At 37.6% G+C, this 9,455-nt stretch overlaps 1 long non-coding RNA gene across 1 annotated transcript in view; it reads right to left on the reverse strand.

Moving 5' to 3' along the window:
* The window catches only part of LOC138854581 (uncharacterized), a 38,187-nt gene extending 37,210 nt beyond the window's left edge, over positions 1–977 (reverse strand). Inside the window, exons 1-2 of the long non-coding RNA XR_011393762.1 lie at positions 920–977; positions 718–763 (exon numbers count right to left, since the gene is read on the reverse strand). This is a non-coding gene — a long non-coding RNA (uncharacterized lncRNA). The remainder of the gene's footprint in view (positions 1–717; positions 764–919) is intronic.
* Positions 978–9,455: the final 8,478 nt, after the last annotated feature.

Below are 9,455 nucleotides of genomic sequence, written 5' to 3' on the forward strand. Positions count from 1 at the left end.
GCACATGACCAGTAATAAATCGTGCACATTACCAGAAACAAATCGTGCACATGACCAGAAACAAATCGTGCACATGACCAGAAACAAACCGTGCACATGACTCCAGTAATAAACTGTGCACCTGACGAGTAATAAATCGTGCAATAAATAGTAATAAATCATGCACCTGACCGGTAATAAATTTTGCACACCAGTAATAAATCATGCACATGACAAGTAGTAAATTATCACCAGTAATAACTTAAGACTAATAAACTGTATCATACATGACAGTCGTACATCAGTCACCGGTAGTGACATTAATCTTATACACCAGTAAATTTACACACCAATAACCAATTTAGTGTTAAATCATTATATTTGACAGTACCCGGGGAATGGGAAGTAATGGGAGGTAATGGTAATGAGGTAGTGGGAAGTAATGGGAATGGGAGGTAATGGTAGGTAATGGTAAGTAATGGGAGGTAATGGTAATGAGGTAGTGGGAAGTACTGGGAGGTAATGGCAACTAATGGGAAGTAATGGGAGGTAATGGGAAGCAATGGGAATGGGTGGTAATGGTAAGTAATGGTTGCTATATTTCCTCGGGGTTAAAGCCTATCATCGTCGCTACCGGGATGCAGAACAAAATGGCGACTTTCTTCTAGAATTTCTAACGTTTCTTCTAAAATTTCTAACGAAGATAAATCTAGTCATATAAATTTTTTAATAACTTACGAGTTGATAGCGGAGAAAAACCTTCAGTCTCCAACGAAGCTATTTACTGGAAATAAAAGAAATGGGGCGTTAGGGCTTGGAAGTCGAAAAATTACAATCACTAATTTCAGGTATACCTTACATGGTTATTGCTTCAGATACATATGTAGCATATATACTACCCTGTACAAGTATTTTCAACTGTAAAGGACAAGTAACTTACAAGAAATTTGCACAAAAAGTGCTTACCAGGGTAGCGTCCTCCCCTCCGCCATGTTGTCCAGTGCGTGACTGAGGCGGCAGTTCGCCCGGGATCCTTCACCTCCTCACACTATGACGTCAGTTGCATTTTACGCATTCTGATTAGCTGATCATCAATGACGTAATGACTGCTGATTAGTCGGTTGATTTGGAAGTACTTTTCCATGACGTCATAAATTGAAATTCGGGATTTAATTGGTTATTTCTTCCCGCCAGAGATACAGATTGGTGTTTCATTGGTCGTGATCACAGCCATGATATGCAGTCGCCTGCTGAGGCAGGGCTCTTGATCCGAGGAACTGGATAAAGTAGTAATAGCAGTAGTTATTGTAGTTGTAGTAGAATAATAGTGGTAGTAGCAGAGCAGTAGTTGTAGTAATAGTAGTTGTGGTGGTAGTAGTTGTAGTAGGATAGTTGTAGTAATAGGTGTAGTTGTAGTAGTGGTAATAGTTGTAGTGGTAGTTGTAGTGGTAACAGTTGTAGTGGCAGTTGTAGTAGTGGTAATAGTTGTAGTGGTAGTTGTAGTGGTAACAGTTGTAGTGGTAGTTGTAGTAGTGGTAATAGTTGTAGTGGCAACAGTTGTAGTGGTAATAGTTGTAGTGGCAGTTGTAGTAGTGGTAATAGTTGTAGTGGTAGTTGTAGTGGTAACAGTTGTAGTGGCAGTTGTAGTAGTGGTAATAGTTGTAGTGGCAACAGTTGTAGTGGTAACAGTTGTAGTGGTAGTTGTAGTAGTGGTAATAGTTGTAGTGGCAACAGTTGTAGTGGTAACAGTTGTAGTGGCAGTTGTAGTAGTGGTAATAGTTGTAGTGGTAGTTGTAGTGGTAACAGTTGTAGTGGTAGTTGTAGTAGTGGTAATAGTTGTAGTGGTAGTTGTAGTGGTAATAGTTGTAGTGGTAGTTGTAGTAGTGGTAGTTGTAGTGGTAACAGTTGTAGTGGTAGTTGTAGTAGTGGTAATAGTTGTAGTGGCAACAGTTGTAGTGGTAGTTGTATTAGTGGTAGTTGTAGTGGTAACAGTTGTAGTGGTAACAGTTGTAGTGGTAGTTGTAGTAGTGGTAGTTGCAGTGGTAACAGTTGTAGTGGTAGTTGTAGTAGTGGCAGTTGTGGTAGTAGTAACAGTTGTAGTGGTAGTTGTAGTAGTGGTAACAGTTGAAGTGGTAGTTGTAGTAGTGGTAGTTGTGGTAGTAGTAACAGTTGTAGTGGTAGTTGTAGTAGTGGTAACAGTTGTAGTGGTAGTTGTAGTAGTGGTAGTTGTGGTAGTAGTAACAGTTGTAGTGGTAGTTGTAGTAGTGGTAGTTGTGGTAGTAGTAACAGTTGTAGTGGTAGTTGTAGTAGTGGTAGTTGTAGTGGTAACAGTTGTAGTGGTAGTTGTAGTTGTGGTAGTAGTAACAGTTGTAGTGGTAACAGTTGTAGTGGTAGTTGTAGTAGTGGTAATAGTGGTAGTTGTAGTGGTAACAGTTGTAATGGTAGTTGTAGTAGTGGTAGTTGTGGTAGTAGTAACAGTTGTAGTGGTAGTTGTAGTAGTGGTAACAGTTGTAGTGGTAGTTGTAGTAGTGGTAGTAGTAACAGTTGTAGTGGTAGTTGTAGTGGTAACAGTTGTAGTGGTAGTTGTGGTAGTAACAGTTGTAGTGGTAGTTGTAGTAGTGGTAACAGTTGTAGTGGTAGTTGTAGTAGTGGTAGTTGTGGTAGTAGTAACAGTTGTAGTGGTAGTTGTAGTGGTAACAGTTGTAGTGGTAGTTGTAGTAGTGGGAGTTCTTACCTCTCCTAGTGGCCTACGTCTCACCTCTTGGCGCTATATAAGCTCCATCCTTTCACTTCATCTCCATATTGTTTCATACTATGGAACAATGCTCTTCTCCAGACTGAGGGACTGACCACCTCAAAACTTTAAGGGTGATGGACTGATTACATCGTCTTCAAGTATCTTCTGCTTCTATCAACTTTTCTGTACTGGACTGAAGAAGCCTACTGTGTAGGCGAAACGTTTCATAATAAAGATACCTAACTGTTGCATATGTGTCTTACCTAACAACCTGTCGGTATTTTATACCATTTTAATGTTCAATCATTAACGTTGTAATGTTAAGTTTGAAGCCTAGCGACTGCACCATGATCATTAACGTTGTAATGTTAAGTTTGAAGCCTAGCGACTGTACCATGATCATTAACGTTGTAATGTTAAGTTTGAAGCCTAGCGACTGTACCATGATCATTAACGTTGTAATTCTCATGTAAACTGACATCAAGAATACTTTAATATATACAACAATGACATAAGTAAACCAGGGAATGTATATACCGAGAGATATACAACTTACGATGTATATTTTGTGAGATATATACCTGACAGTGTGTAGATACATACCTCAAGGTGTATATATTGATATACACACTTCGTAATGTATATACATACGCACCTCACAATGTATATACATTGAGATACACTCCTTATAATGTATATACATTGAGATACACTCCTTATAATGTATATACATTGAGATACACTCCTTATAATGTATATACATTGAGATACACTCCTTATAATGTATATACATTGAGATACACTCCTTATAATGTATATACATTGAGATACGCACCTCACAATGTATATACATTGAGATACACTCCTTATAATGTATATACATTGACATACGCACCTCACAATGTATATACATTGAGATACACTCCTTATAATGTATATACATTGAGATACACTCCTTATAATGTATATACATTGAGATACACTCCTTATAATGTATATACATTGAGATACACACCTCACAATGTATATACATTGAGATACACTCCTTATAATGTATATACATTGAGATACACTCCTTATAATGTATATACATTGAGATACACTCCTTATAATGTATATACATTGAGATACACACCTCACAATGTATATACATTGAGATACATATCTCACAATGTATATACAGATACCTCACGATGTATATACATTGAGATACATATCTCACAATGTATATACAGATACCTCACGATGTATATACATTGAGATACACACCTCACAATGTATATACATTGATATACATATCTCACAATGTATATACAGATACCTCACAATGTATATACATTGAGATACATATCTCACAATGTATATACAGATACCTCACGATGTATATACATTGAGATACACACCTCACAATGTATATACATTGAGATACATATCTCACAATGTATATACAGATACCTCACGATGTATATACATTGAGATACACACATCATTATGTATATACATTGAGATACACATCACTGTGTATACTGTGGGATACACACATCCCGATGTATATCCTCTGAGATACATCCCGATGTATATCCTCTGAGATACATCCCGATGTATATCCTCTGGGATACACACATCCCGATGTATATCCTCTGGGATACACTCATCCCGATGTATATCCTCTGGGATACACACATCCCGATGTATATCCTCTGGGATACACACATCCCGATGTATATCCTCTGAGATACATCCCGATGTATATCCTCTGAGATACATCCCGATGTATATCCTCTGGGATACACACATCCCGATGTATATCCTCTGGGATACACTCATCCCGATGTATATCCTCTGGGATACACACATCCCGATGTATATCCTCTGGGATACACACATCCCGATGTATATCCTCTGAGATACATCCCGATGTATATCCTCTGAGATACATCCCGATGTATATCCTCTGAGATACATCCCGATGTATATCCTCTGAGATACATCCCGATGTATATCCTCTGGGATACACACATCCCGATGTATATCCTCTGGGATACACACACATCCCGATGTATATCCTCTGGGATACACACATCCCGATGTATATCCTCTGGGATACACTCATCCCGATATATATCCTCTGGAAAACACACTTGGCAATATGTATACTGGGGGATATACACTTGACGATATACTTGCTGTGGTATAATCACCCCACTGTCAATATATTCTGGGATACATGTTTCACGTTGTATATATACTCACGGTATATACATTGTGGGATATACACCACACACTGTATATACTAAGATACTACATCTCAGTGTGTATATGCTGTGGATAACACTTCAGGGTGGTATACTGTAGGATACATATCTCTTTGTGTATATACGTTGAGAAATATGTATACATCCAAATGTATATGCACTGAGATATGTATATGCACGTGTATATACACGTGTTTTTATACTATGGAATACACACCTGGTCATATATACACATTTATATGTATACATCTCCAAATGCATATGCATTCAAATATATACATCAAGTGTATATATACTATAGGAAACACACCTGGTCATCTATATAAACATTATATACCTCCAAATGCATATACAGTGAAATATATACATTACTAGGTGTATATATACTATGGGATATACACATAGTCATGTATACACACTGAGATATATACCCTTTCAATTGTGTATATATATATATATATATATATATATATATATATATATATATATATATATATATATATATATATATAAACAGGGGTAGCCACGACCCTCTTCAGTTCAAAATTAATTTCATGGGAAAGCGCTAAGCCTGTAGGGACTATATACTGCCTGGGGAATGTAAAGTAACCAATTTTGATGTGAGGAAGGTGGAAGGTCACTCCAGTTCCTTGGATCAAGAGACCTTCAACAACAGCCTCAAGCCTAACCCTTGTTTTTAAATCAAACAAAATTAGGCTACTCAGTCGTAAATATACAAATAATTGAAGTAATTGAAACAATTTCAGCCTAAGAATTGTACTATTTGCTCTTTCTTAAGTAAATAATTGTTCGTAGAGATGTATGGAGGTTGATTTTGTATATTTTGATTTAAAATAAAATAAAAATGTGTTTGGGTACACATTTTTGTCATATAACAAGAAAGAGTCCCAGCACTAACGTGCCGCTACCAATCAAAACTCAATTACATTTTCTGGCGCGAAGACCCAGCCAATTAAAACCTGCAATTAATTAAAGACATAAATATATAGAAGAACAAGGTCCAGCAGCCAATCAGCGTTAGTTACGTCACTGATGTTCAGCAAATCAGCATGAACTATGACGTCACGGCCTGGAGGGAGATCAGAGGAGCGCGCGCGCGCGTCCTCACCTTCACAACCTCCCGCCAGAAAATGGCGTCGGTGTCGATGCTCTTCTTGTAAGTGCTGTATAGTCCTTGTGGCGTAGCGCTTCTTTTTTGATTATAATAATAATAATCTTCTTGTAAGCAATTTTAGAAATTCTTTGAAATTGTTGGTTAATATCGGTTAGCGATGTTTCCCACAGTGTAGTGCGTACGATGTTTATCCCAGATGATGTATATGTGAGATATGTGATATAAAGGTGATTATTCTGTGTTAATGTTAGCCATGACATTATTATTTTCAGAAAGTGCTGACCATCAGAGAGCAGATGTCTGCAGCATCACCTGACGTTATTATTGATGTTGACGTTATTATTGACACTGACGTTATTATTGACATTGACGTTATTATTAACATTGACGTTATTATTGACCTTGACGTTATTATTGACGTAAACTAAACTGGTGCTTATAAAGTATTAGTTTTATCCAAGGAGTTACTAACAACATATTTCACTGGGCTGCCAGTTTTATGTGCAGTATTATGGAAGAGTCCAGGTTACGGGGTTTTGATCCAAGGATTTGGAACCACTCGCCATCTTCGAATTAAATTGATTACCTCCTATTCCCCAGATGTATAGCCCATATTCCCCTCAAGGAAGGTTCCTTGATGTTGGTGAGGGGCTCTTGATTTAGGGAATTGGATCTGTGCTCCAGTTCCCAGAATTAAGCCTGAATGCCTTCCACATCCCCCCCCAGGCGCTGTATAATCCTCCGGGTTTAGCGCTTCCCCCTTGATTATAATAATAATAATAATAATATAGCCCATATTGGTTTAGCACTTCTCTAACATTATAATAATAAGCTTCTCTGACATAAATTACAGACCTTTGTACTTACTTAATTTACCGACGATTTATTTAATCTTTATAATTGGCCTTCAAGGGAGGTTCCTTGACGCCGCTGAGAGGCTCTTGATCTAGGGAAGTGGATCTATGCTCCGGTTCCCTGAATTGAGACTTGAATACCTTCCATCCTTCCCCCCACATGTACTGTGTAATCCTACGGGTTTAGAGCTCCCCCATGATTATAATTTATAATTAACATTTTATTTGCCATGGGGATCTGATCACTTGGGGACCTTGATTTTTGTGAAGCGAAGCTTGTAGTGCAGAATGACCCTTGTGGGTTTAGCGCTTGGTTTCCATTGTAATTGTGAAACAGGACAAGTGTTTCCTGACGCGGGTCTTAGATGACCCGCAGCTGGAGCTTTTTGTCATCTGATCGAGGCCTTCCGCTGGCTTTCCCTTCCACCCCTTTAAAAGTTATGTTCATATATATATATATATATATATATATATATATATATATATATATATATATATATATATATATATATATATATATATATATATATATATATATATATATATATATATATATATATATTTGGGGGGAAATCAAGCAACCTCCGTCCATGATGGGAATCAAGCAACCTCCGTCCATGATGGGAATCAAGCAACCTCCGTCCATGATGGGAATCAAGCAACCTCCGTCCATGATGGGAATCAAGCAACCTCCGTCCATGATGGGAATCAAGCAACCTCCGTCCATGATGGGAATCAAGCAACCTCCGTCCATGATGGGAATCAAGCAACCTCCGTCCATGATGGGAATCAAGCAACCTCCGTCCATGATGGGAATCAAGCAACCTCCGTCCATGATGGGAATCAAGCAACCTCCGTCCATGATGGGAATCAAGCAACCTCCGTCCATGATGGGAATCAAGCAGCCTCCGTCCATGATGGGAATCAAGCAACCTCCGTCCATGATGGGAATCAAGCAACCTCCGTCCATGATGGGAATCAAGCAACCTCCGTCCATGATGGGAATCAAGCAGCCTCCGTCCATGATGGGAATCAAGCAACCTCCGTCTATGATGGGAATCAAGCAACCTCCGTCCATGATGGGAATCAAGCAACCTCCGTCCATGATGGGAATCAAGCAACCTCCGTCCATGATGGGAATCAAGCAACCTCCGTCCATGATGGGAATCAAGCAACCTCCGTCCATGATGGGCATGACACTAGATTAAATTAAGAGGACTTTTTTTTCTAAAATATCACATGGGTGTTAGCTTTCTACAGATGCGTTTCCCATAATATATATATATATATATATATATATATATATATATATATATATATATATATATATATATATATATATATATATATATATATATATATATATATATTATATATATATATATATATATATATATATATATATATATATATATATATATATATATTGGTATTAAATGTCCTTAACTGGTGAATATATTGGATACAACTAGAATGGCTTCCGTATAGTTGCTAGACTTGAAGCCTAATTAACACTCGTTCAAAATTTAGGATGTATTGTCTTCAACCTTTTTTTTTCCTCATGTTTGATTATATCACTGGGTGCCCTTTGTTTTAATTAATGTAAAGCTAATTAATCTCCGAAAATTAATTTTTTATGCACTGAATATATTTTGATGATTTTGTAATTGAGTTTTTTATAATAAGGTGATGATAGTGGTGGTGTTGGAAGAAGTGGCTGTTGGTTAGGTTGTGATGGAACATCCTACTCTCTTCTGTTTTCTAGTGCCAAGAGTTCTTGATCTAGAGAATCTGAGTTCCCATTAGATCAAACTAGATCACTTCCCATTTCCCAGTATTGTATGTTCCATATGGGTTTAGGGCTTCTCTGCGTTAAATAATATAATTCTCATTCCTGCGTTTCCACTGTTAACCTCGTCTGCGCCATTTATGTATCTCCACTTCAAATGTTACCATATAAATAATTAACTTTACCATATTTTTTCTCTTTTTCAGACCGTTTTGTGTGCGCTCTCGACCCCAGGAAGATGTCAACAGTAACTTCACAGGACCATTAACAAAACTTTGGGCCTGGTCACAGACCGGGCCGCGGGGGCGTTGACCCCCGGAACTCTCTCCAGGTAAGTAATTAAACATCTGACAAAGAGGTATGAACATTCTCTGCAGTTATTACTTGCTTTTATTGTACAGTAACAGATATTGATTTTATGGTGTACGTAACATTATTGATTTTCTGCTGTATAGCCCTTGTGGCTTAGCGCTTCTTTTTGATTATAATAATAATAATGTTGATTTTCTGATGTAAATCTCCTGTTTATCTTCTTAACTCGTAAGTCTAACTATTATATTGATAATATATATTTTTTTTTAATTTTGCACCTAATTTACAACTTATCCCTGGGCTGCCATCACACCCTGGTAGTGACAGATTATGATAGCCCTGGGCTGCCATCACACCCTGGTAGTGACAGATTATGATAGCCCTGGGCTGCCAT

Source organism: Cherax quadricarinatus, chromosome 4 (assembly GCF_038502225.1).
Source record: "Cherax quadricarinatus isolate ZL_2023a chromosome 4, ASM3850222v1, whole genome shotgun sequence".
NCBI classification, from domain to species: domain Eukaryota; kingdom Metazoa; phylum Arthropoda; class Malacostraca; order Decapoda; family Parastacidae; genus Cherax; species Cherax quadricarinatus.